A 25724-nucleotide genomic window follows, 5' to 3' on the forward strand; every position below is an offset into this window, starting at 1 on the left:
ATTATTTATTACTTGTTACTGTCACTTCAAAGTAATTCATTACATTATTACTGTGTTTGAAATGCAAGGCAATGCATTACTTTTAAAATACTCTCACCAAAATAACTGGAAATATGGATTTGGCATTCTAAATGTGGCTTATTATGCTCATCTAGTTGTTACACATCCAGTGGAAGTTGATGTGGTATCTGATTGAGCTAGACTTAAGGCTAAAAACTGTATAATATAACAACAACATAATAGCCATTTGTTCTGTTGTGTAGAGAAGATTAGAAGGGAAGTGAAACATTGTGCACGCTTTTTTCCTCTGCTGATCTGAACAATGCATTGTAACACACATTATTGACAGTTGTACCGGGTAAAATATGATCACCTTTTTTGTAATGCCTTACATTACTGTTACAGCAATGCATTACAGTAAATAATTACTTTTGTAATGCGTTACTCCCAACACTGATTATTTTCATTTTTCATTATTACGTTGGTGACACATTTTAAACATTACGTCTTTAAAAAAAAAAACAAACAAAAAAAAAACCTGTTCTCTTCTTCTCAAGGTTGCAGCTGTTTCAGAAAATATTCCTTTACTCATTTGAGTTGCCATCAGATTAATCACTACAAAAATGATTGATTCTATGTTGTTTTAAATAACTAATATGTTTGCCTAAGGGTAAGGAAGGAAAGCGGTTCTCATGTTTGTGTTGTTTTTGTCTAGAGTACCTGTAGCATGTTCACATTGACATGCTTATGGCTCACTCACAACACACACACCCACAAGCATTACTAAGTAATTGTAGAGAGAGCATACAGTCTGAGTGCTATAACAACAAAGGCATGCTATGCTGAATGTTACTGGATCTTCATAAGTCTCATCTTTGCACTATTCCTTTTAAAACCTCTGTATTTTTTCCCAGACACACTAAAGCACCCCTGTTCTGTCTATTTACAGGGTATCCCCCTTATGAAACCAATAAAATTCAAAAGACAGCTAGGCCAACAACTGAAAACCACTGTCAAACAAAATAAGCACAACACAGTAATTACAGAATCGACTCTGTTGCATTCCCATTCGATAACCCTTTGGATAATTCACAAAATCTTCTTGATATTCTCAAAATTTAATCAAATGCTTCGTCTCGCTGTTTGGATCCCTCCTCTCCAAATTTTTGGAATTCCAGGAGCAGTGGGAAGCCTGATCTTTCGTCCTTGCTCCCCAATCCCTCTGCTCTGTTTCTCTAGCCACTACAGGACTGTAATGGTCTCGCTTGACCTCCGCACAACATGCCACAACGTGATAACACAGCAGAAGCTTGTATATGTATATCTCTCTTCATCTCTCCTGCACAGACAGAGATGGGCCCGTTTGCCAAATCTTTAAAAACACCTGAAAATGTAGACAGACACCAACATGGAAACACTCAGTTAAAGAAAGACCCACATATATTCTTGCTAACAAAGTCAAAATGTTTTCCTGAATGCAATTTGATCCTTATTAACATAAAATAAGTAGACAGCAGTGCTCTAAGCTGTAGCAGAAAAGATTTATATATATATACATTTTAAATACAGATATACACCTTCATGCTGTCGCTTAGCCAGGCCTCTCCACTCACTGTATTTCTAATCAGGCATGGCAAAGGACACCTCAGTTCTTCTCTGTGCTGACGGCAGTTTCAGGCCCTACTTCTCTGTGTGTTGTACGTGTTTGAGTCTGTCAGTTTAGTTTATGTTGGCCGCTAGTCTCTTTGAAGTCTCTTTAAACAGCCTGGCTCCCTATGACATTAAACAGACACACGGTTGTCCATCTCTGCACTCTCTCCCTAATCCATTAACATATCACGTTCCCTCCATCTTTCTTTTATATCTCATTCCTGGGCTTCTCACCCTTTCTCTCTCAGCCACTCCACCCCCACTCTCCTGTGCATCTCTTAGGGATGTCGTCTCCTTTCAAGAGTGGTTGCCATCACTACTTCTCTACTAGAACACAATTTCCCCCTTCACATCCTTCTCTGTGCCTCTCCTCATATCCCCTCCTCTCCACAGTCTTAATCCCCCTTTATAGATTGCACAACCAGTGTTTCTCAAAACCACTTAGAAAACTCTGAAACTGCTGAGGATCCAGGGTTTCACTCACTGCACAATTTATAACCCAGAGCAAGGACCCTCCCTTCTGTGGATTTTATGTCTATAAAATAGTATTCATATGAGAGACTGCCTGACTAGGACAAATGTCCACACAAAGTTTGTGCTGCTAATTCAAATAGCAAATTACTATCATACCTGGCTCTCTGTCCAGCCTAGTTTTATGTTTATTCCACACAACCACATTATTTCTTTACTTTGACCACTTTCATGTAAGTGCATGTTGTATGCACTATCCCTATCTTCAATGGGGAAACTAAATCTGAGCTATTTAGGGGGATATTCATTCATTCATCCATCTTGTACGGCTTACCCATTTCTGCATTGCAGATCACAGTGGGCAAGGGTGGAGTCAATGTGGACAGGTTGTCAGTCTGTTGTAGGGCCATCATACAGAGACAGACAGAGACTAACAACCACTGAGACTACAGGCAATTTAGAGTCACCAATCAACCTAAACATGATGTCTTTGGACAGTGAGAGGAAACCCATGCAGGCACGGGGAGAACAGGCAGACTCCACACAGAAAGGCCCCAGGCCTTGGAACCGAACCCATGACTTTCTCTTTGTGGGGCAACATCCCACAGTTGGTGACTGTAAATGTATGTGGTGACTTGAGTAGCATGGTGGCCTAGTGGTTCATGCTGTCGCCTCACAAAACTGATTTTCATGGTAAGGGGTCTTGAACAACTCTAATTCTTGTTTAAACTGGAGCAGAACACAGGCACAAGCTAATATTAGGGAGGCAAAACAGAACAAGGTGGCCTAAAGACCCTCTCTGTGGTGGAGCTGAAAAAAAAAAAAGAAAGAGCAGTATGAACCTGGTCACTTGACTTCCCACAGAGGAAAGACATCCAGACAAAAGACAAGGACAAACATACCTGAAATACTTTTGGAATACATCCTATTTTAGTGCTTTAAAGCACGGGTGGACCACTTCCGCTCACACAAATAGCACCCCCATTTACAGCAGAAATAATTGGTACAAAAAATGGTTTTGATGTCTGCAGCTAATACCATCCTTCATTACAACCGTATAGATGGGTCATTTTTATATAACTCTTCTATTTAAACGTATTCAGGCCTGAAGTTCTGTGTAAGTGAGGGCATGCTTCTTTGAGTGACCTGTGAGAGAATGTTTGCTTGCCACAAATCAGTAAACACTACAGGCTCAGTGTCAGGCACCAAGTGGGGCATCTGCAGCATGGGCACATCTTAACTACCCACTCTGAGCTTCAATATAATCAGGGGTTAATGTCTTTATTTACAGTGTATGGTTTCAAGCACACCAAAAACCATAACAGATATTTCATGAAACCAGCTATGGTTATGGTTATGGCTATCTAGTTAATTAAATCTGTCACTAAATCAATCATAAACCAAGGTAGTAACCCACAAGCCAGGATCTGTGTGGCTTACCATTATTCAGTATTAAAGAGGGCAAAGGGTAAAACAGATAGGACTGCCTATGGCAGTGTAAAAGTCCCAGCTGAAATTGATTACCAATGCAAAGCCTGGCACAGGCACAAAGTGGAATTAAACACCTCAATCTCCAATCACTCGGGCATTTCCAGCCAAAATCAATACACATTACTGTCACAGAGGGTGTTCGTTCCTTTGATGGGTGAAGAGAGCACAGCTGCCTGGCTACACCAGCAGACCACACATACACACACAAGCAGAGTGCGCATGAATAAAATAAAAAATACAAACATAAGAACCCTCAAGCCACAGTGTGTGTGATGCAAATGTGCTGTGATATCTCTTTTAAGAACTCATAATCCCACAAGTTCTTGCCATTAAAATGTATTTTTTCTGTCTCGAGCAGATAGGATATTATCTCACTAAGGTACAAAGGTTCTGAGAGAAAGATTTTATGACAGCATTGAAAATGAAGAGAACAATAAAACAACTTACACAATTAAAATACCACTTAAAATACTGTGTTAACTGTTTTTATGCACAGCGATGCACACAAACACACATACACACGCACACACTCACACACAAACCTAGCAGGTTAGTGACTGGTCTCTACTGAATTTCAACTCTGCACCTTTACCACAGTGCATGCCCACCAAGCAAGATTTGTAAGACTCTGGCATCACAGCACAGTTTCTCTGCTTACAAATCATTCTACAGTCTTCTTTGATTTTTTTCTCAAACATTGGACTATCATATTGTGGATATTCAAATACAAATAATTTTACAATGCTATGAGTAAATTAAGTTTCTCACTCTAAATGTTTTTTTTTAATCTACAATAATGTTGGTTTAAACAGATTTTTTTTTATTTTTTGGAAAAGGCTTTGAGGAGAGAACAAAGAGACAGCTATAGTCCACTGGGGGAAAAAAGACATTTGCTTTCCAGGCAACCATTCATTACCAAGTCTCACACAATATGACATTTGTATAAGAACCTTTTGCACCTAAATCCTACAAAAACACACAATGGCCAAATATTTTTGTACTGCAGCTAATCTACATTATACAGTGACAACTCAAAACTAGAACAATGAGTTTATGCAAGTATTCCACCCACAACCACCCACATTGTATTTTATCCGAATCTGTCTTAATTCAGTGATTTTTTTGCATTGGTGGTGCTTTGAAATTTGAACCCTGGCTCTGGTAGTGTTATTTCATCTATTTTCACCAATGAATTTAATGTTTCCTCCTTGTTTGGGCTTTCTTAATAATACGCAAAAACCTACTGTAAAAGGCAATTTAAATTACCGAAATTATTTCTATTTGCTAAATGCCAGAATAGTGAGAGAGATCATTTTTTAGACAATTTTTTATTTCTTTCTTGAGAGTCAGACGTTTACATACACTAAGATTACTATGCCTTTAAACAACCCTAGAGCCCAGATGATGATGCCATGTCATTGGAGGTCTCTGACAGGTTTATTGACAACATTGGAGTTAATTAGAGGCACATCCATGGGTGTATTTTAAGACACACCTGAAACACACTGCTTCTTTGTGTAACATCATGGGAAAATCAAAAGAAATCAGCCAAGATATCAGAAGGAGAATTGTGGACTTGCACAAGTCTGGTTCATCCTTGGGTGCAATTTCCAGATGCCTGGAGGTGCCACGTTCATCTGTTCAAACAATTATACACAAGTATAAACACCATGGGAATGTCCAGCCATCATACCACTCAGAAAGGAGACGGACTCTATGTCCCAGAGATGAACGTGCTTTGGTCCGAAATGTGCATATCAACCCAAGAACAAAAGCAAAAGACTTTGTGAAGATGCTGGCTGAAGCTGGTAAGAGTGTGTCATTATCAACAGTGAAACGAGTCCTGTACCGACATGGGCTGAAAGGCCACTCTCCAAGGAAGAAGCCATTACTCCAAAAGAAACATAAAAAAGCCAGATTACAGCTTGCAAATGCACACAGGGACAAAGACCTTAATTTTTGGAGACATGTCCTGTGGTCTGACAAAACTAAAATTCAACTTTTTGGCCATAATGACCATCGTTACATTTGGAGGTAAAAGGGGGAGGCTTGCACGCCTGAGAACACCATACCAACTGTGAAATATGGGGGGGAACCTTCATATTGTGGGGTTGTTTTGCTGCAGGACGGACTGGTGCACTTCACAAAATAGATGGCATCATGAGGAAAGAACATTATGTGGAAATACTGAAGCAAAATCTCAAGACATCAGCCAGGAAGCTTGGGCGCAAATAGGTTTTCCAAATGGACAATGACCCTAAGCATACTGCCAAAGTGGTTACAAAGCGGCTTAAGGATAACAAAGTCAATGTTTTGGAGTGGCCATCAAAAAGCCCTCATCTCAATTCTATTGAAAATTTATGTGCAGAGCTGAAAAGACATGTGCGAGCAAGGCGGCCTACAAACTTGGCTCAGTTACACCAGTTCTGTCAGGTGGAATGGGCCAAAATTCCTGCAAACTATTGTGAGAAGTTTGTGGAAGCATATCAGTTTAAAGGCAATGCTACCAAATACTAATGAAATGTATGTAAACTACTGACTCTCAAAAAAGTAATAAAAACATTTCTAAAAAAAATTATCTCTCTCATTATTCTGGTATTTAGCAAATAGAAATAATTTTGCTACTCTTAATTGGCCAAAAACAGGAAATGTTTAATCTGATTTAATGTTAATATAGTGTATGTAAACTTCTGGTTTCAACTGTATCTGGTAAATGAATGTTCTCCTGATGAGTGACACAAATAATACAAATTCATTCAGTTCTGTCTGAACTATATTGTAAGCAGTCCACAAGATTCCTACACACATACCTGTCCAAGATACAAAAGAGGTCTCTGGTCAGGTGTGCAAGGTGCTCCACCAGCAGAAGGGGCGGAGCGTCAGAGATCCCACTTCCTCCTTTGCTTGTCACTTAAACATGCTCCTTGAAGAGACAAGAAAGAAACAGACCCAGAATAAACATTTGTTTGAATATGCAAGTGACAAAGGAGCATGCACACTAAGCAGTTGAAGAGATATGCATAACTCATATGTTGTCTGACAAAGATATGTCAAGAATGATCTGTACAAAATGCATATCTGTTTGTTTCAGTTCCAGTCTGTGGAGAGTGGGTTCGTCAAAATTGCTTTGTTTGGGGCCAAAACCTGAAAACACAATTTCAGGAAGACAAGAAGCTCTCACTCTCAGCTGATTGAAACACACTTCCTGACTGTATACGCACAATAGTAACACTCATCCCTCGCATATAATCATAGTCAGAGTCATGAAGTCACCAGACATGTTTCCAGTTGCATTAACACTTACCAGCGTGAGTGGAAATGCATCACTTGTGTTTGAGAAGTGGACTTTGGAAAACTGTCATTCATCTACAAAATACTCGGCAAAGCACTGTATCTTTCTGTATTGTGTTATAAATCCATCATTGCCATGCCTTCCACACCCACCCAAAGGTTAAACATAGCTAAAGGCACTCTGCCAGCCTTGGAGCAGGATAAAAAGAGAGGGAGTGAGAAGACAGAGGGATGAAGGGGGGGAGGAAAACAGCGATGGACAACCGACGGATTCTCAGAACTGCTCATTTCACTGGATTAATCTGCTATTTTTGAAAAGTCCGCAGAGAATGAAGATGAGACTGAATATGACTCAGTGTGGGTGTATGTGTATGTGTCTGTGTGTCCTTCAATCTGGTCCTTGGCCTACTTTAAAGCCAAGTCATCATTCTGTTCCACCGGGACTTCGTATTACCAGCCAGTGTATGTGTGTGTATTCAGAGTTTGTATTACAAGACAGGCTATACCATAAATCTTTTCCTGCCAGCCCACACAATCCTGCGTTGGTGAGAGTGTGGAGGCTGTACTGCAGTGCAGGTGTGCTTCAGTAAGTGAAGGGTTGTGGCCACCAAAGGTGTGTCGTCTCCTCCTGGATGAGTCATCATTCCTCATATCCTCCCAGCTCTCTCTCTCTCTCTCTCTCTAACCCTATCTGACACACATGTGATGTTGCAACCTGTCTCCTCTTCCATCTGTTTTTCTGATCATTTATAAATCACACACCTCCTCAGCATTTCCTCAGTGTTTGAGTGGAATGGAATCACTCAGCAAATCAGCAGTGAGACAAACAAGAGCTTCTACAAATATATATCATATTCCCCTGGCGATAACAAAACAAACAAAACAAACCTGGAGAACCACACGGACAAAGCTACACACAAAACCCCTCAGTGCAAACAGTAACCCATCTCTGACTGGATTTGCAGAGCAAACTATTTCCTCTGACATTTCATGCTCTAGTCCTTTCATGAATGGTGCGTGTTGAGAAGAAAACTGAGAACAATAAACAAGATAGACGTGTCTCTATTGTCTATGAGAGTGAATACTCACTCAATAAGTATTAAGTATAGCTGTGCTAGTAAACCAAATTAGAATTTGAACATTTGAATGAGACAGTGAGAAACCTGCTATCTGTATGTGTAACTGGGCTCCTATCCAGCAGTGCAGCAAACTTGGGAGGTCTTCGAACATATGCAGCTACCTCAGCTTTTCCTACACCTGGTCACGAATTGTTCTCTTATAAAGTGTAAACTCTGACTTCATATCATTAAAAATACAAAAACATGCTATAATTGCTGTTGCTGCGCTATGACAGACCTGCTTTCCCAAGCATACTGACTGTCAACCTGAGGAAGCTTGGTCAGATGTGTAATGCAGAGCAAGTAGGCAGAGGTGGACCTGTCCAAACAGTGAACCCTGCCACTGGAACATGACATTATGTCACCACACTGACATAAGTGTCCATAGAGCAGAGACAGAAATCTACTCCATATGTGTTCACTTTGATGCAGTTCAGTGTTTCCCCTAGGATCACAGCCTTGGGGCGGGGGTGACTGGTGTTGCCATCATCGCCCTGTGAGCGTTTAAAAAAAAAAAAAAAAAAGGATATTTTGCTTTGCTTTCTTGTGAAATTTTTCAACACTCACTGGCAGGAGTCTGCTCACTTGTGTGAGTGCTGAGGAGAACCGTGCGAACATGGAGAGACAGAAATGACATTCTGTCGCGTAAATAAGATAAATAAATACTATGTAGTTTAATAAAAGCACAAGGTAGCTATGGATATGTTCTACAGGAAAATTAACCTTAAATGATGTCTGTTGTGATCTGGCGCTATAGAAAAAATGTAATTATATTAAATTAACTTTACCTTCTAGGGGGTCCAGGAGGTGCAGTTGGCAGGGTGGGGTGCCCCCCTAATATAATGGTAGGGGAAACACTGCAGCTTAAGAGGATAGGTGGTGTTGTGAGGGCTACAAATGCTCTGGCACTGCATACAGGAAAACATGCAGAAGCTTTAAACTGATTCTACTTTGACTTACAACAGTCACTACTATGCATCTCCCTCGCAGTAGGGCTCAAATGAGTAAATACAAAATTCAAAGAAAGGGAAAACTCATCAAGGAGTACAACATTCTTTGATGTTGAAGGTCTGTGGCCAGTTTAGTTCTTAGAATGCTCATGACAAAAATAAAATTGATAGAAACTAGGCAACATTAACTGTCCCCTAACACGCACACACAGACACACACTCACACTGCTTCAGTAAACCAGAGACACTGTCTTGCAAAAAAACACACATTCATAAGCTTTAATTACTCAGCACTGTGTCAACAGCCAGGGTCCATTTCCGACTAAGAGACAGGGTCTTTGATTCTCACGCCTGGGTATAAGCACTCTCATGGTGCGTGCTTCATGATGAAGAGCAGACTAGTCAGCAGTTTGTTGCAAATGAGACCAAAGGTGCACGTACACATGCACAAACCCACAAACTCAAAGGGCAGTTTTCTGTCATAGTATTGTATAGGGTATTAAAGACAAATTTGCATCGCTAAATTAAGCATGCAGAATGGACATCCACACTTTCAGTAGAACCATCAGTCAATGTTACATTCATTTTAAATTTAAGAATTGCAGCTGCTGGCAAAGAAGCACTCTGTGTTCACATGTACTTTGAGCCTAGCTCTCAGAACTGGTATCTGGAGATAAAGTTAGTTGCTTCTTAAAGTCTTCATTCTCCTTCTTACTGTACTTCTTATCCTCTTTCTTTCACCTATGACCATCTCAGAACCAATGCATTTTATGCAGCACAGCAGCCAATAGGCTGGGTCATCATTCTGCCCCACCCCATATCTCTGAACCTATTGAACACTCCCTGTTATTAATCTGCAAAGTCTAGCTGTCTCCTCAGTCTAGTTCTGGGTATTTCATGTAGTGAATTCAAAAAAGCAGTAACTGAGTCAGCATAACAAATGCTGAGGGTAGGATGAGCTTGTAGGTGGACTGTAGGGCTGAGCGATATGGCTGTGTATTAAAAAATAAATAAATAAATAAATAAATAATCAGATTTTTTTTTTTCAAACAAATCTGAATCACGATTAAAATCGATTTTTTCCCCCCCTACTTAAAATCAGTTTGCATTCCTTCTAGGGTTAATGTTGACATTGCAAACAGTGACAATGTAACTTTTCAGTCAGCTTTAGCTGGTTTCAAACACAATGACAAATGACACAATGCACCTTCAAACTAACTTAAAAAAATAAGTAAAACATAAAATACGTTGCGACTGCATCTGTGACTGCTTTCCTCCGGGTACCTTTACTATCATATGGGATACAGTTTGTAAATGTTTCCAAGAAGCTAGGTAGTTTTGGTGCCAGTGCTTGGTTTGCCACGGTCTTGTTCTTTTCAGAGGGAGCAACACCTCTCCCACTTGGCAGCATGCCTCTGTTTGAGGTGCTGCAGTAAATCTGTAGCACTGCCACCTTTAGTAGCAACAACCTTTAAAAAAAAAACAAAAAACAGTGAGGTGTTTGTTCAATGTCTGATGCTGAAAACCTGAACCAATTCCAAATAACCAAAAATATGCTTCCTTTCTTCGGAACGAGCTCTTCACTGCTTGGTACCATGTTGTGTGTATATCAAAAGCACAGGGGGTGTGCGCACTTTGAACTACGGGAGCTCAGCAGGGAGCGTTAGTGGCGGATAATGAAGAGAAAATCAATTTTCATTAAAACAAAACGACGAAAAACACAAATTCGAATTAATCAATAAAATCGATTTATCACCCAGCCCTAGTGGACTGATAAGGAAATCTCAACTAGCAAGCACAAGTCCTCAATCTATGTAGAAATCACTTAACACACATTCTGTCTTCACCCACATAACACTGTGCAAGCTAAAGTTGATTTGATAAAACCCAAGGGCTCTGAGGTTATAAAGCAGGAATGGAGCCAAACAAGGTTGAAGAGCTCTGAAATAGCCTTTGTTCCAGACAATTTAGAGGTTGGTATGGGCTGAGCTAAGACTAGCAGACAGTCAAATCAGTCGATCACAATTCCCCAAGCTCTGAGAGAACACACTGTGACCAACCAGCCATGGCCAAGCATGAAACCAAACTGCTCTGAGCCAGAGAATAAAACTAAAGAGAGCAGATACTGGTTAAGACAGAGATGAAGGTCTCTTTTCTTAAGATAATAACATTTTAATTTGCTTGCTATAAGCATGTGCATGCATTATATAGATGTTTGGATTCCATTCATGGTTTCACTGTGTTATCTGACTTCTTTGCGTATGCTGTCCCACAGGGGGCCCAAAGATGACATCTGTGCCAACTGTACCTCCCTTCCACCTCCTTCAACCCTCTCTTCAACCTCCTGCTCTGTCAAACACCTCATGTGGTGGTGGTGTGGGAAAGGAAGGCCCTGAAGGGCCTGCAGCACATCATACATGCACAAACACCAAATCTATGATAAATAGAGACTAGAGGAAAGGCAACAAAAGATGACAACAGTATCAGAGGCAACTATAGCTCACCGTTTCTGACAGTTTTCCAGGGGAAGCACAGGGGGAAAACAGGAATACCAGGAATAGAGCAAGAAGAAAGTAGGTAAGAAGCAGCTGGTCAAATGTCCCTAGACATGTCACTATGTCGCACTTATCCTGGATGAAAGGCTCCACACAAAAGCCTGTTTTGCTTTCCATAATAAGGACATTCTCTGGGAGCCTGTCACTTTCTAGATACACTGCGTGTACCCACAGAGGGAGGCAGGATAGGAAAAGGAAAAAGAGGGACCAGAGAACAGACAGAAAATGACAGATAAAAGGAGAGAGACAGAGAGAGATCTGCTTCCTGTTTATGAATAGTAGAGAGCACAGGAAACAGAACAGCAGGCCACTAGTCCCCTGTTAACAGGAATGACAGCGATGACAATACAGACTCCAAGCAGACACACATACTTGCTACCTTCCCTCCTGTGTGTCTTGAGTGATTAGACAGAACAGATTTAGTTCAAAACTTTCCTATCTATCTCTGTGTGTCCTGGCGACATCTGGAGATTTGCAATTTGCTCTTAGTTCCATGTCTCCCTGCTGTCGCTGCTCTGGCCAGCAGCCGCGTTAACAGGATCAAGCTTAAGCGTGTGCATGCCTCCAGCTGTGTGTTCAAACGTTCCCGGCAACATTCCCAATCCAAGACTTCTGAGCAATTCTATCGCAATTTTACTCTCTTCTGGTGTCATGTCAAATATGAAAAACAAAGATACTGCAATTACATTAATGTAAGTTAATTAATTTTCAATGTAGCATTAAGGAAATGTGTGTATACACACATCTTAAAATGTATACAAAATAATATGAGAGAAAATGCACTGCCATCTTTAAGACATAGAATATAACTGAATTTTAACACATGTAATATAAACATAAATAACAACAACTAGAAGGAAACATACTCAGTACAGACCATTACCAAGGCCACTGTCAAACACCATAAACCATACTTTATAGATAAAAATATGATTTGTTAAAATTTTCCAATTTCCTTGGCCAATTCATTATCTCTCCACAAAGTTCAGAGAAAATTGATTAGGTAGAGCTTGTGAAAATCCTGCTGACAAAAAAACAAAACATCAAGCAAAAAGATACAATTGAAAACATCTCCTGGTGGAAATAATGACATAAATTAAAGACCACTGCACAAAAGCCACGTATGAGAGACTTCACCCACACAGTAAATTAGTTTTTGCTCTCACCTAAAAGATTTTTCAAAGTCAGTTTGTAGTTGTATTACAGGGAAAAAGCTGGCATTGCTTTTCCTTTCACAAAAAGACAAATACATAAATGAATGAATAAGATAAGATAAAATAAAATAAAAGATTGTAAACTGTAACATGAGAGTCAAACACAAATACAGGATTCAGGATTGGATTATATTTAATTTTATTAATTTTTTTCAGACATTGACTACACAAAAAAAAAAAAGCTTGCATTCAAAATCATTTAATGTATTCTCTAGCAATTAAAATGTTTGTCTAATAACTTTGAATTATGGATGGAAAGATTATGGATTTTGATGAAATGATTCTGACAACTGTAATGTATTCATAATGTTTATATTCACTTTCAAACAATCTATTTAACACTTATTCAGCACATGCACACACGCGCACACACACCAGTCACAAACCACACAGTTTTATAGGGTAGTTAATAGGGTAGATATACCAAATTGGATCTACTGTACCCTTTGGCTACAACTTTCTTTTGGCAGGTTTTGCAGTTTGGGTGGCTATCATCCTGAAAAACCCCCTGGTCAACCTTTTTATAACTAAAATCCTGTACTCATAATTTCACCAGGTTTTTGGAAGTTGGATTGCAGAAGTTGAGAAGGGAACTGGTTAAATATTGATTCACATTATTTCATAAACAAAAGGCAATGACTGAAAAATGTAACAATAAAATTGTTTATGTAAAAACATTCAGTGATCATGCGTAACTGCTCACTCTCATCAGGTATACTGAAACATTAAAATCAACACTGGTTGTCAGACACACGTACTGCAAATGTTATATAACAAATAAACTTAGCTAGACTCATTGGATGTGTTCCTGGTTCAATGTTTGGAATTCATGTCTTAAACACACTGTCACTACATAATACTGACATGACAGGGCAAACTTTAAATTAAACTTGGTGCAGGAAGCTAGTCCAAAAACTACCATACTATATATAGTTGGTATTTGCCTGTTTTCATTTACTTGTAGGAATGCCATCCTTACAACTGCGATGCAATCTGATACATGCCGCAGTAGTAGACCCAAAGCTAGGATGACATGCTATACGTTTAACAGACATCTAAATAACTGGCTTTGCAAGTGTACTGAGTCACTGCACATGTGCATGCTATCCAATGCTGCAGAAGAATATCTTTGGTTGCTTTTGTCCCACTATCTAATAAAAGAGTGGGACATTTTTCATCTCACAGTTCATACTTTACAGTCTGTCATTCACAGTCAGCTGTATTGTGTCTAAACCTAACCGACCTGTCATTAATCTTGTTACTTAATACTGCAGGACCAAAATAAGTTGTTTGTTTATGTGACCATAAATATATTTTTTACATGAACACTCAATAGCGTATTGGCTGCTGGAAAATGCACAATCACTTGCCAGCCAAAGCTCTAAATACAATGATTTAAACAACTGCTACAGACACACTTAGACACATTTCTTAACCCAGCTAATGGTATCAATATTTCATTTAAGCAGCTCTGTCACAAGGTCAATAGCCTCTGGACACGCACGCACGCACGCACGCACAAACTCCTAGTCACACTACATAATCTCTAATAAACTTTCATTGTGAGTTACAAATGTTCAGCAATAAATTTGTCCGAATGACTCCAGGTGAAATCACATATGATCTCGAGACATGACTAGTAGGTCCATCCTCCTTCCAACTGAGCCTTATTAATAAGTCACAGAGACTTCCATCTCTATTTCTGTTACTATGCCTCTGTAGATCCTATAGTAATAAGGTAATTTCCATAGTTTTAGGTGCATGTATAATAGTATGAACGCACTAATCTTAGCAACAGATCAAGAGGTTGGCCACTGGCTCCTGCTTCACTTTGCATTGTTATGAAGCATTTGTTTAGCCAGGCAAGTCCCCCTACAGTAAGTGTAGAGCCAGTATCCTGCTTCTGTCTCTCCCTGCAGAGCTGTAGCCACACTGACCCACATCTTATCCTCTGGGAGATTACTCTTCAGCACATACAACACACACACAAATTCCCAGGGCAAGGAAAACACACTGCACTTGATATTTGTGGTTTGTAGAAATGCAATTTCTGGTGGCTTAGCATATATGCCCATGTGTGCACACTCATATAAACAATGGGCCTCTGTTCTGCAGTTCATCAGCTACGAGTAACAGTTGATATAGCTATCAGTGTGACTAGACCTGACCAACTCCACTCAAAGAGACCTCAGACCCACACACAGGCCCACCGACACTCAGAGTAGCAGCCTAGTAGCTGATGATGGCTGACAGAGATGGATGGTGGTATGTATGTAGGCCACGAGGGAAGAGCTGTACCTTAGTTAGGGTGAGCCCAGGGAAGATAAGTTGATCAGTCACACAAATCTGACATAGCTACCACAGCAGGAAACTGTTCTGTTCCCCTTCCTGTATTTCGCATTCTCTTTCTCCTTCAACTATTTAAAGAATGTATATTCAGGTTTGCAACATTTAAAAAAAACAGCTGTTGCAGCTTTTATAGAGTGGTTGCATTTCTGATGTCTGTGTTGAGAACCTTTGTGCTCATAATGAGCAGCAACCCTGGACAAGAAAATAAAAGCTACATAAATTCACTATTGCTTGTCTTCTTGCAGTTTTCTTCTGGTAAGGTAAAATTAAAATTGAACTGGTTCACACTGGCATTTTGGTTGCCACCACAATTTACTTTCAGTGAAAGAGGTGAAAATAAACAAATGCATTTGGATTAGCTTTGTTTGTTTTTTCAGGTGACCTGAGTCTCATATTGCCCCTGCATAAGTTGGTTAGATTTGGTAAATTGAACCCAAAACAAAGACAAGAAGCAAATTGTATAGTTTTAGGTGGAAGTTCAAAAGGCAAATCTGCCAACTCAATCACCTGAAATTCAACAAATTTACTCCACTGAGGGGTTGAGTTACATTTCTGAATTACTTCTTCCTTGTCTCAGGACATTGTTTCACGGTGGCTAGTCAGAAGCTGAAAGTTACTGTAAATTTAGCATTATATTTTTAAAAAGTCGTGCTCTATGCTACACAATAATTGCCAAATTGGTCCATATGCAAAGATATCATCTTTCCCTTACCTGGACTGCATATGTGATGAGTAGTATTATCTTAGGTCATTACAGGTTCTGCTTAAAGACCTTTACTTGGGACACTAATACTTATAAGACTCAAGATCCTTTGAACAGTGCTTAAAGTAGGAAAGGCTTCCATGTGAAAGCACTGTGAACAAAAGATCCATTAAGAACTGTCACCCAGTTACTCCTTTTTGGGTGAGAGCAGAAAGAATTGAGTCTTAAATCTCTATAGATCCTTAGGGGTTTTCTAGATTTTGCAGCTCTGTGGATACAGTAACTGAGTGTTTAGCTGAGCTGCCTCACATCAAAAAAGTCCTGGTATGAACCCTACTACCAGCTTACTACTATGTCCATGATAAGCACACTACATTAGTCCAGTACAGTGTCGCTGTGTCTGCCTGCTGCTCCAGTACAGTGAGGTTGACACAAATGCCAAGAACAAATCTCCCTTCATAGATCATGTACAACTTCTAATAAGTCTTATTTTTCTTCCTTTTACTGATAACCACAACATGAAGTTCAACCCTTTATAAGCAACTATGAAAATAATGAGGAAAATGGTATTAAAAATTCCCATCACATTCAAGTTTTACTTTACAGATTGCCACATGAGTTGGATGCAGAGGGCAACATGCTCTCACTAAAAGTGTACACACAAACAATAACTTCAGGCCAGAGTAGTGAGAGACATCTGTGTGCAAATATGTGTCACACAATTGTTTCTCCATGAGGCAGCAGAAATTGGACATATTCCACTTCCTCCTATGGGGAGTATGTGGAGGGGTGGCCAAGAAGCACAACTGTCTCCATAGAAACTATGTCTTTTCCTGTTGGGTGATACATCAGAACAAAACACCTGCTGTAACTGAAATGCAAATGCATGAACGGATACAAAAAAGGTTCACGTGGAGCTAAACTAACTACAGTATAAAGCGTTCCTCCAAGCTTCCAGAGGAGCTGGTGACATCGATAATCTTTCATGTTATTCATGTGTACAAGGTGACTACTAAAGCTCTATACTAAAACAACATCTGTTTATGCAGTAGCCTAAGGTAGTACAGTACACTAAAGCCAACTGGACGTGCAACAAGTCAGTTGCCATAGCATGATCCATTTGGATTTCGTTCAGATTACACAAATGACAATAGGGTTCAGTGTTGACGTGCATCCTGTAGAGCTATTTAAAACTGCTTTATTATTCCCTCACAAAGTTTACCTGCTTTTTACTCACACTCACAAAAATGTGTGATGTCTGTAACTTCCTGAAACCAACGATCAAATATTCACTCTAACTTCATGACCAGCTCTGCAATGCTTAATATTTGCTTATTTTTTCTTTTTTCTGTCATTTGTTGCGCTTAGAAACAGAATGAAACATAATATTCCAACGTCTAGATCTGTATAGAATTGTATAGTATAGTGTCTATCTATATATTTAGTTCACCATTTCAATAATGCTGTGTCCTCTGCTTCGTGTGATGGTTGGCTTTTGATACATTTGGCTTTTTTAAGTGTGGGCCATTCAGATCAACTTGAAGGCATATGTTTGAACAACATGCCTATTCTGTATATTGGGCTAAATCCTACTTTTTCATAATCATGCCAGCAAAAAAACACCATTTCCTTCCAGCTTAGACACACCAATTGTGACAAGCACTGAATCATCTGTGTCCTGTACACAGTCTAAATATACTGCACCACAGCACAGGCCTGCTGTGCTTTTTATCCTCAGAGCTTTACAATATTTCCTTTTCTGGAAAAGCTTTTTATGAGGAGTCAAAGTACAGTGAGCTCGGCCAGGGCATTCTATGTCAATGAGTGACAAACGAGAAAGACCATTCTCTTAACAATCTGTCTGAAACTCTGTGCATAAAACCCAAACACTGATAATTAATACTTCCAAACAATTCACACTGAACATGTACACAATTAGAGGTTAACGTGTTTGTGTCATTAGTTGGTTCCTGCCTGAGAGTGACCAGGGAGCTGGCAAGACTCCATGGTGGCACTGGCTGACCCAATTCTGTGCAACTCTATCCCCAGCATGACCTGTTGGAGAGCAAAAGGACACACACACAAGGAGAAAAAAACACAACTGAAACAGCGTGAATCCTAACCCTTCAGGACTAAGAGGCAGAATGAGGGGGGGAAAAAACAAAACACTAAATGCTGCTGATGGCTATCTCTCCCAATCTCATCTTTATTGGTTTTGTTTCACTTACTTCAAAGATCATTTAAGTCAGTACTAGCTGATCTTGCTTAACAGGCTACAACATCTAGAGTGATTTTATGCAATTTATTTGAGGATGGGTTACTAAAAGCAAGATCAATGGGTGGTATCTCTGATGTGTTTCAGATCATTTTTTTTTAAATTATGGCCTGTGAATTTACATAACCCTAGTTCAAGTCCAATGGCAGACCTTTGTTGACTCAAAACTATTTAAAAATGTTTTCAAGATGTGAAATTTAAATTAAAAATGTGACCAGTCGTACAAATTTTTACTCTGTTAAAAAAAAAAAAAAAAGTATTTTTATGTTCATGTGGTTCTGGATAAATTCCTATAATTAGTGAAAAACAACCTATATAACAGGTATCTATTAAGAACCAAATCTGTCTTCTTCTACACTGCCACATTATCAAAACAAATTGAGGCAAAGTGAAGAGATAAGTCTGTCTGATGTGCCTGGAAAGTAATCACCCAGTTATTTCTTGAGAGAGGGAGAGTTGATTAAAAAGATGACTTTGAAGTAACAAAGTCAAACTGACATTTTCCCAGCTAGATCAGATGTAATGGCAGCGTTTTCCGGAGCACTTGCTCTAAGCTCTCTCTGACAATACATATCCATATTAGCAAAGTAAAAGTTCATTTCAAAGTCACAGATCTTCATTCTTCATGTCTGGTTGCATTGGGACTGCAAGCTAATGTTATTTTCATGATTAATCAATAATTTGGGATTTTTTAGGATTAATGACCAACAACAGTGAAAACTGCTCATTAAAATTTTTGAGAACTTAAATTGACGTTTCAAATCACTTGTTTTATTTGATAAACAACCAAATATCAGTTTATTACTTTTGCTTGAAAAATTAAAAAAACAATTTACTTCTTTTCAACTTGATTGTTGATTAAATATTCAGTCATTCAACAAACTGAGTGGCCAACCGGCCTAGCAAAAGTAGTCTTCTTAAACGCATGCTTGTGTTACATCTTAAACAGATGAGTAAATCAACCAAATAAAGGGTGGAACTACAATGAGGCCAACTCATACTGCATGCAATGCTTTGCAATTAAAAATATAAACCAGCCACCCTGACAAACATACTGGTCTGCGCCTAATGTCAGGTCTCAGTGGGTGCACAAGCCCAGGTCACTGTCTATTCATAGAACTGATGACAATGTAAGAAATCAAGGTGACCAAAGTTTTGAGGGATAGGGAGGCTGGTATGAACCCTTCTTGCATATTGTATAATAAATGTGTTTCCATGCATGTGTCTGTTAGAGTGCATGTGCCTGATCCAGCCATAGTCTGGAAGGAGGAACAATGGCATTCCTGTGCTCTGAGCTCCAGGTGGCTGTGGAAACCCAATCCCAAACCAAGCCTCACTGGCACACAAGAGTGCCGGGAATGCCGAATGCTGCTGCCTCCCTCCGGAGACATGGGGCAGAATAGAGCTATTGTTCCACACCAGCTCAGGGCAATAAATGCACCAAAGCCACTCACGATGACAAACACAGATTATGCACACAAAGAGATTATATATCTTTCACTTTCAATTTCACCCAGAGATGAGAAAAATCATTAGGGTGGAACAAGTCTAATTTATTATCACAAAAACACTCAGAACTGTAAAAGAGTTTTGTTGCACTTGTGCACATGCTTTATAAATGTACAAGTTTTGTAACCCCAAAAAGAAACCACTAATTAGATTTGAAAACATGTTATTAAATTATATGACCACCTCTACTATCAACATGTGCACGTGCTAACCCTGTCTCATATACGTTTATGTCCTAATTGCTGCAATTCTCTTCTTTGAGAAACCTAATTTTATCATAATCCAAAAACTGACCACTAATGATGTGGCAAAAATATTTTCAACTTGCAAATATTTCAAATCAGTCCATACGAATATAGAAAAACAATATATGCACACAAACACACACAAAAAAAGACAGGCACATCTGCTGACACTTGAACACACAGTCAAAACACACAGGTCAGGAAACACACCATGTCGACTCCACGGCCTTGAAATTAGGAACATGATTCATTTCCTTTCAGTACTGGACAGTCATGCCTTAACACAAGGCTATGTTCAGAAATATAGCTCTGGGGCAAGGCCCTACATGTGACAAATACAATCCTGGTCAGGAAAATACACATGCTGAATGCAAATTTTTTGTTTTTCAATATTTTCTATCTTACTGTTAAATGGCTAAGCCAATGCTTATTTTAATGCTGTACAACACAAACATTTGTGATCAAAGTCATCAACTCTCGTTACCAAAGAACCAATGCCACAGGTAGCACAAAGGGTACAGTACCTTCTTTTCCTACCGCTCTCACAAAGCCAACGCCACACACGGGCCTTCTTACTTTCTGTTTCAAGAACATGACAGATGAATTTAGTCAGTTACCCATTCATCCTGTATCTTCCTCTGGTCTGCTCACCTGCTGCTGTGTTTGGCAGGATTGATTGTGAATGCATTTTCTTATCTCTTAAGATAATTACAGGTTTGTAAATGCATGCTCATTGTCTTCTGTTTGACTCTCCTTCGCACAGATGGACACACATCGGTCAGGCACCACATGTTACAACCAATACCTTTAAGGAGGTCTCTTAATGAGGGAGAGGATGTGGGCCCTCAAAAGCTCCAGCCCAACAGGGAAAGACACCCCCCTTTCCCTGCTGAGAAAGGGGGGTGTGAAGCTAAATTATTATATTTGACCTCTACCAGGACACACAAAACACAAAAAGTCCCAACCACGGGTTAAATTCCTGGTGTACAGCTCATCTTTCCAGGTTGTGATGCAACACTGAAGCTTTGAAATGTTCAGCGAGATGAGGAAGTACACATTTAGATCCAAGTGTTACCATTATGGTCAACTTTAAACATGCTCTGCATTGGTACTGTCACCATCTGATAATGCTGCCTAAACACACTGTTTAGATGGACTTACTGCAGTCAAATGCGGCAAGTGTGAGATAATATTAATGTGGCAGTGGCCCATTCACGGTCAAGAGGGGACGTTAACGTTAGGTGACTGTGAAAGTGTCGGCGAGCTTCGTGATAAGAGAAATGTTATTCTCTCGTTGGGCTTGTCTCAAAGCGGCGGCGGAGCGGCGTTGTGTCCCGTTAAGTGGCGACGTAAGGTGACAATTTGTGTGTTTAACGGGAGTCGCATCACATCTCCGTTGCTTGGCTGCTTCTGTCAACAAGCGCCACTCAGCCATAGCGCCAGCCCGCCGCTCCACATAACGTTACTGTGGCCAACCTGCCCATCAAAATGTGGCCGGAGAAAAACGAAAAGGGAAAGAAAAGGGAAAGGACGCGGCAACGGCACAATATTTGCCATAGAAAGTGTTCACTCACCTATAGAGACGGGGCTCCTCAATCCGCCGCTGTGGCGCAAGAGTCCGCAGGCTAGCCGAGGCTCAAAACTGACGCCGATTCGGTTCAAAGTGTCAACGCTAAGTTAGCAGGCTAAGCTAGCTTAGCGAGCTAACGGTGGCGGTGATGGGGGTGATGGTGGCGGCGGAGGTTGGGGGGTGCTAGGGGGAGTGTGGTCCTCCCTGCGTCGTCGAGCCAAACCGGTCACCTCAAACGAGAAAAGCGAGTCAGGAATGACGCGGGTGAAGTCCACTAGAAGACCACCAAGCAGCGTCGGAGGGCGGCGTGAGAGGAGACATCCATTTGGCAGTGTGAGTGTCGACGGAGTCGGCGGCGCTGCCGTGTGAGCTCCCTCTCTCTACGGGCGGACGTGCTGCCTCTGCCTCGGTCCGTCTGACTGGCGGAGGGGAGCTCTGCTGCTGATGAGCGGAGCAAACAGGCGGCAGGCAGCATCACCGCTCATCCCTCCCTGCACTACCCCAACCCGGAAGAAATACCATCATTCATCCCATCCTGTTTTACATAGTCTGAAAAAGTCTTACAACCGCATCAACACAAAGGTGCCGAGCAGGATCTTGTAGGAGCCACAGAGCAAGTGCTGAATATGTATTTATGCATATTTTTTGATTCATCAGAACATGTGGCACAACGCCTGCACTGCATGAGCAAATATAGGTGGTGTATAAGCTGCTCATCACTGAACATAAATCACAGAAAGAGCCAAGTCAAGATAAATATACTCATAAATCACACTTTATACATCATCAGAGGATAAATCTGCCAGCTTATCTTGTTTGGGTCTGTGGAAACAGCTGCTGTAAAAACAGAAGCACCGCTCAAAATGTTAGTGACATGGCCTAAGTGGTGCTAAAACATAAGATAAACACCATAGGCAACAGAATAGTGTTATAGTTATGTACAAATAAACAAGTAAATCTACATCCAAATGAAGGTAAATATGTTTGTCATCCGCCTCATGGCAGTTTTTGTTATATCATTAGATGATACAAGCTTGGTTCTGGAGGAATGTTTCACCTCTTAATTGCTACGGTGTATTAATGTCAATAAGTGTATGTTAAATTTGCTATAAAATATGTGTCTACCTTTGTGATGGAATATGAAAAACAATAAGTGCCATAACTTTTATCTGTTTGTATTTACCAATTGTTTAAAACGTGCCATAAATCCAGTGAGACCTCAGATACATTTAAGGGCTTGTCATATACTTCAATCTCACAGTAGAAAAAGATACTTGTCTTCCTTTTTGCTGCAAGGGGAAGGAGAGATTTTTATGGCAATTGGGATGCTCTTAATTACAGGAAGCTATAAATAATATGTCAACAGTATTGTTCACTAATAACTGTTCTATCAAGGGAGTGTTTAAATGTCTTCACTGTAGGTGTTACCTTTTTTTCTTCACAATTTATTACCAGAGTAAGAAATGCACTTGGGAGTGCTCAGACCGTTGCCAGTGTCAGGCAGAGGTAGCAGCCTGGCTATACCAGTTCCTTTTCTACACTTGATACCAACTTATGGACTGCTCTTTCACCGGGATGGTAAATTCTCAATTGGCAACGGAGTCCAGGGTATAATTTTGACAAAGGTGTAATTCTGAGTGCCTAGGCCACAAATTATGTCAGTCCACTTTCTCCGAGTTACACAAGCAAATTGGTTTGCGTCAGCACCACAGGCAAACTCCTGTTCTACATAATGAAGTAAGTGAGGAGCTGTGTTTCATTTTTATGGGTCAATGTTCCACCTGCACAGACACAAAACACTCTGCGTTGACTTGATGAGATGTGAACAGCAATGCAGCATCTCTTCTAGGTCATGTCATGCAGATTGTATTCAGCAAGGGAGATTTAGTCCAGTGAATGATTAAATATGTGATACGCACAGCTTATTTTCATTCTCCGTCAAGAAGCTTGCCATCGTGTATTAGTCATTATACATCTGCAAAAGGCTCTCACATTTTGGGTTTTATGTCATCTTGAATTATATATTTGATTTGGAAGCAAAACCCCCCTGTAATCTGGGCAAAATCCTCTTTAAAGCTGTGAAGGCTTTAATTTGATAAAACTGGTTGATTTTTGTTATTCTTTTATATATATATATATTTATTTATTTATTCATATTAAGAGCATGATTATAGATTAAAAACACGGGCTTGGGACTAAAGAGTTGTTGTGTTAAACAAAGACCAGGAAGGAAAAAAGATGTGCATCACTCATATACCCTCGAGCAAGGCAGAAAAAACACCCTATAATTTATCAGAGCCATGCAAATGAGCTTCATTTTGACGTAAAATCATTCTATTAATAACTGTTTTTGCATATGCAAATATACAATTCACAAACTTCTGAATGCTGCAAATGCTTTAACTACTACGAGCAAAGGGCCATAGGTTAAAAGTACTGTTCTTGTGTTTAATTTTCTCTCATTCACTCCACAGGGTTATACATATTCAGATAATCTTTCAGTGTATGCAAATATCCTCAAACATAGAATTATCTGTCTGGTTGCACATGCATGCATTCACACATGTGAGAGGTATCCATTCCCATTCCAAACACTGTCACATATCCAGCACCAGTCAAAGGCCTGCTGACAAAGATCAATAAGTTGTCCTTTTCAAAGGCATAAAAGAAAGCTGAGAACAGAGTAGAGCTCGGTGTGGCACAGGTATGTTTAGACTATAACTTTGTATATAACAGGTACAAATCCTGTACTTTGATATATCAGGTTCCAGCACACTGCTCCAACCTGCTGTCTGTGTGGACGTGCCCACACAGAATACGGTGCACAGGTCTAATGCCCCACAGTTACAGCTCATAGTTTAACTTAACACATAAAACATTCATATCTGTTTGCAACTGAGCTCACACAAAGTTTCCACATATACTTTATTCATGTTTCTGGCAGCAGCAGTATGCCTGTGCTGAAATATGAATGAGACGTTTTCAAAGTCCTTCCTCTGAATCAGCATTTCACCTGCAAGTGGGGTCCTCTAGTCACTATAAGATAGGATAAGGACAGAAAAGTAGCACTGAGGCTTCCCCATGTGTGTTTTAAATTCACCTGCCCACATGCAAGCGTTACAGTATCCATCAGTTCATCAAGGTCTCCACTGCAGCTCACGGGGCAGCGTGTTGAATTTGGATGCAGTATGGGTTTGTTCTGAGCAGATGTGTGAATGGTGACAGGGCTCTCCCTGGTGGACCAGCACAGATTGATGGATATGCTGGAGGCACTCTCCTCTCAAGGATATTTGTGTGAAACACTGTGACTGAGGGACAGCAGAATAACCATGTACCTCCCAAGGCATAGCAACCTTGCACCCTTATCAGTTACCAGGTTACCGTTGGCCACTTCGCATACAGAGTTATTCTGAGATGTAAATTTGCTTAGTTTTAGCTGAAGCACTTCATAGATCCACAGATCCAAAGATCCAAGTAACTCTCTTTGCTCACTAACTATATTGAAATAGGACTGGCCACTAGTATTCTTCTGTGCTTTCCAACCTGCGCATTTTGACCCTCCAAATACCATTCTCTGATTTGCATGAAATACTGGTTAGTTCTATGTCTTTAGGCCTCTAAAACTTTCTGATTCAGATTAAAAAATCTCCCAGTTTCTGCTTGAAAAGACTGGACCTATAATTAAAACGCATTTCAAGCCAGTAGATGGCAGATAATTTTCTCTATAGCTACTCTGAAGGAAAATTTAACAATAACAAGAGAATCACAACCATCTGGAGAAGCTCTTACAAAGGAGAGTAAATAAGTCAACCCTTAGTATGCTTCCATCATGGGCTCTCATCATTGGTGTGGGATGATTACATTGAAATCAAGGTGGCAGGATACAGGAGGTGGGATATATCTGTTAAACATTTTCTCCAAAGGCCCCTGTGTGTTTGGATAATATTAGAAGCGCTTGAATTAAGTGTGTTTACTACATGTGTTCTCATGGTAGCTTTCCTCTGTGACTTCAACAGCAAACAGAACATAGTCCTGTTCATGCATTTTTTAATACTGGAAAAAGAGGACAGGGAATTAATGATATAAATATAGGGAATATGCCCTTTGGCAGAAATCTTTTAGTGAAATGTTATAATACAAGAAGAGCATAAACGTGTAAACATGAGCATAACCAGTATACCTTCTTTTTGTATTTAGTTCCAAGTTATGTATTTAAAATAAATGGAAATATTATGGCATGTTGGCACGCTGTATAAAATGCAAAGCAGGGCTGATAGTGCGGAAGAACGCCAATACTGTCACCTCTTTCAGGGGGTCACTAGCAAAGTTAGGC

General features: G+C 40.0%; 1 protein-coding gene across 1 annotated transcript in view; it reads right to left on the reverse strand.

Annotated features, from left to right (window-relative positions):
• The window catches only part of galnt1 (UDP-N-acetyl-alpha-D-galactosamine:polypeptide N-acetylgalactosaminyltransferase 1), a 38251-nt gene extending 16382 nt beyond the window's left edge, over positions 1-21869 (reverse strand). Inside the window, exons 1-2 of the mRNA XM_029503726.1 lie at positions 21396-21869; positions 6423-6535 (exon numbers count right to left, since the gene is read on the reverse strand). The gene's annotated coding sequence lies outside the window, so the exon portion shown is untranslated. The remainder of the gene's footprint in view (positions 1-6422; positions 6536-21395) is intronic.
• Positions 21870-25724: the final 3855 nt, after the last annotated feature.

Source organism: Echeneis naucrates, chromosome 6 (assembly GCF_900963305.1).
Source record: "Echeneis naucrates chromosome 6, fEcheNa1.1, whole genome shotgun sequence".
In the NCBI taxonomy this organism is placed as follows: domain Eukaryota; kingdom Metazoa; phylum Chordata; class Actinopteri; order Carangiformes; family Echeneidae; genus Echeneis; species Echeneis naucrates.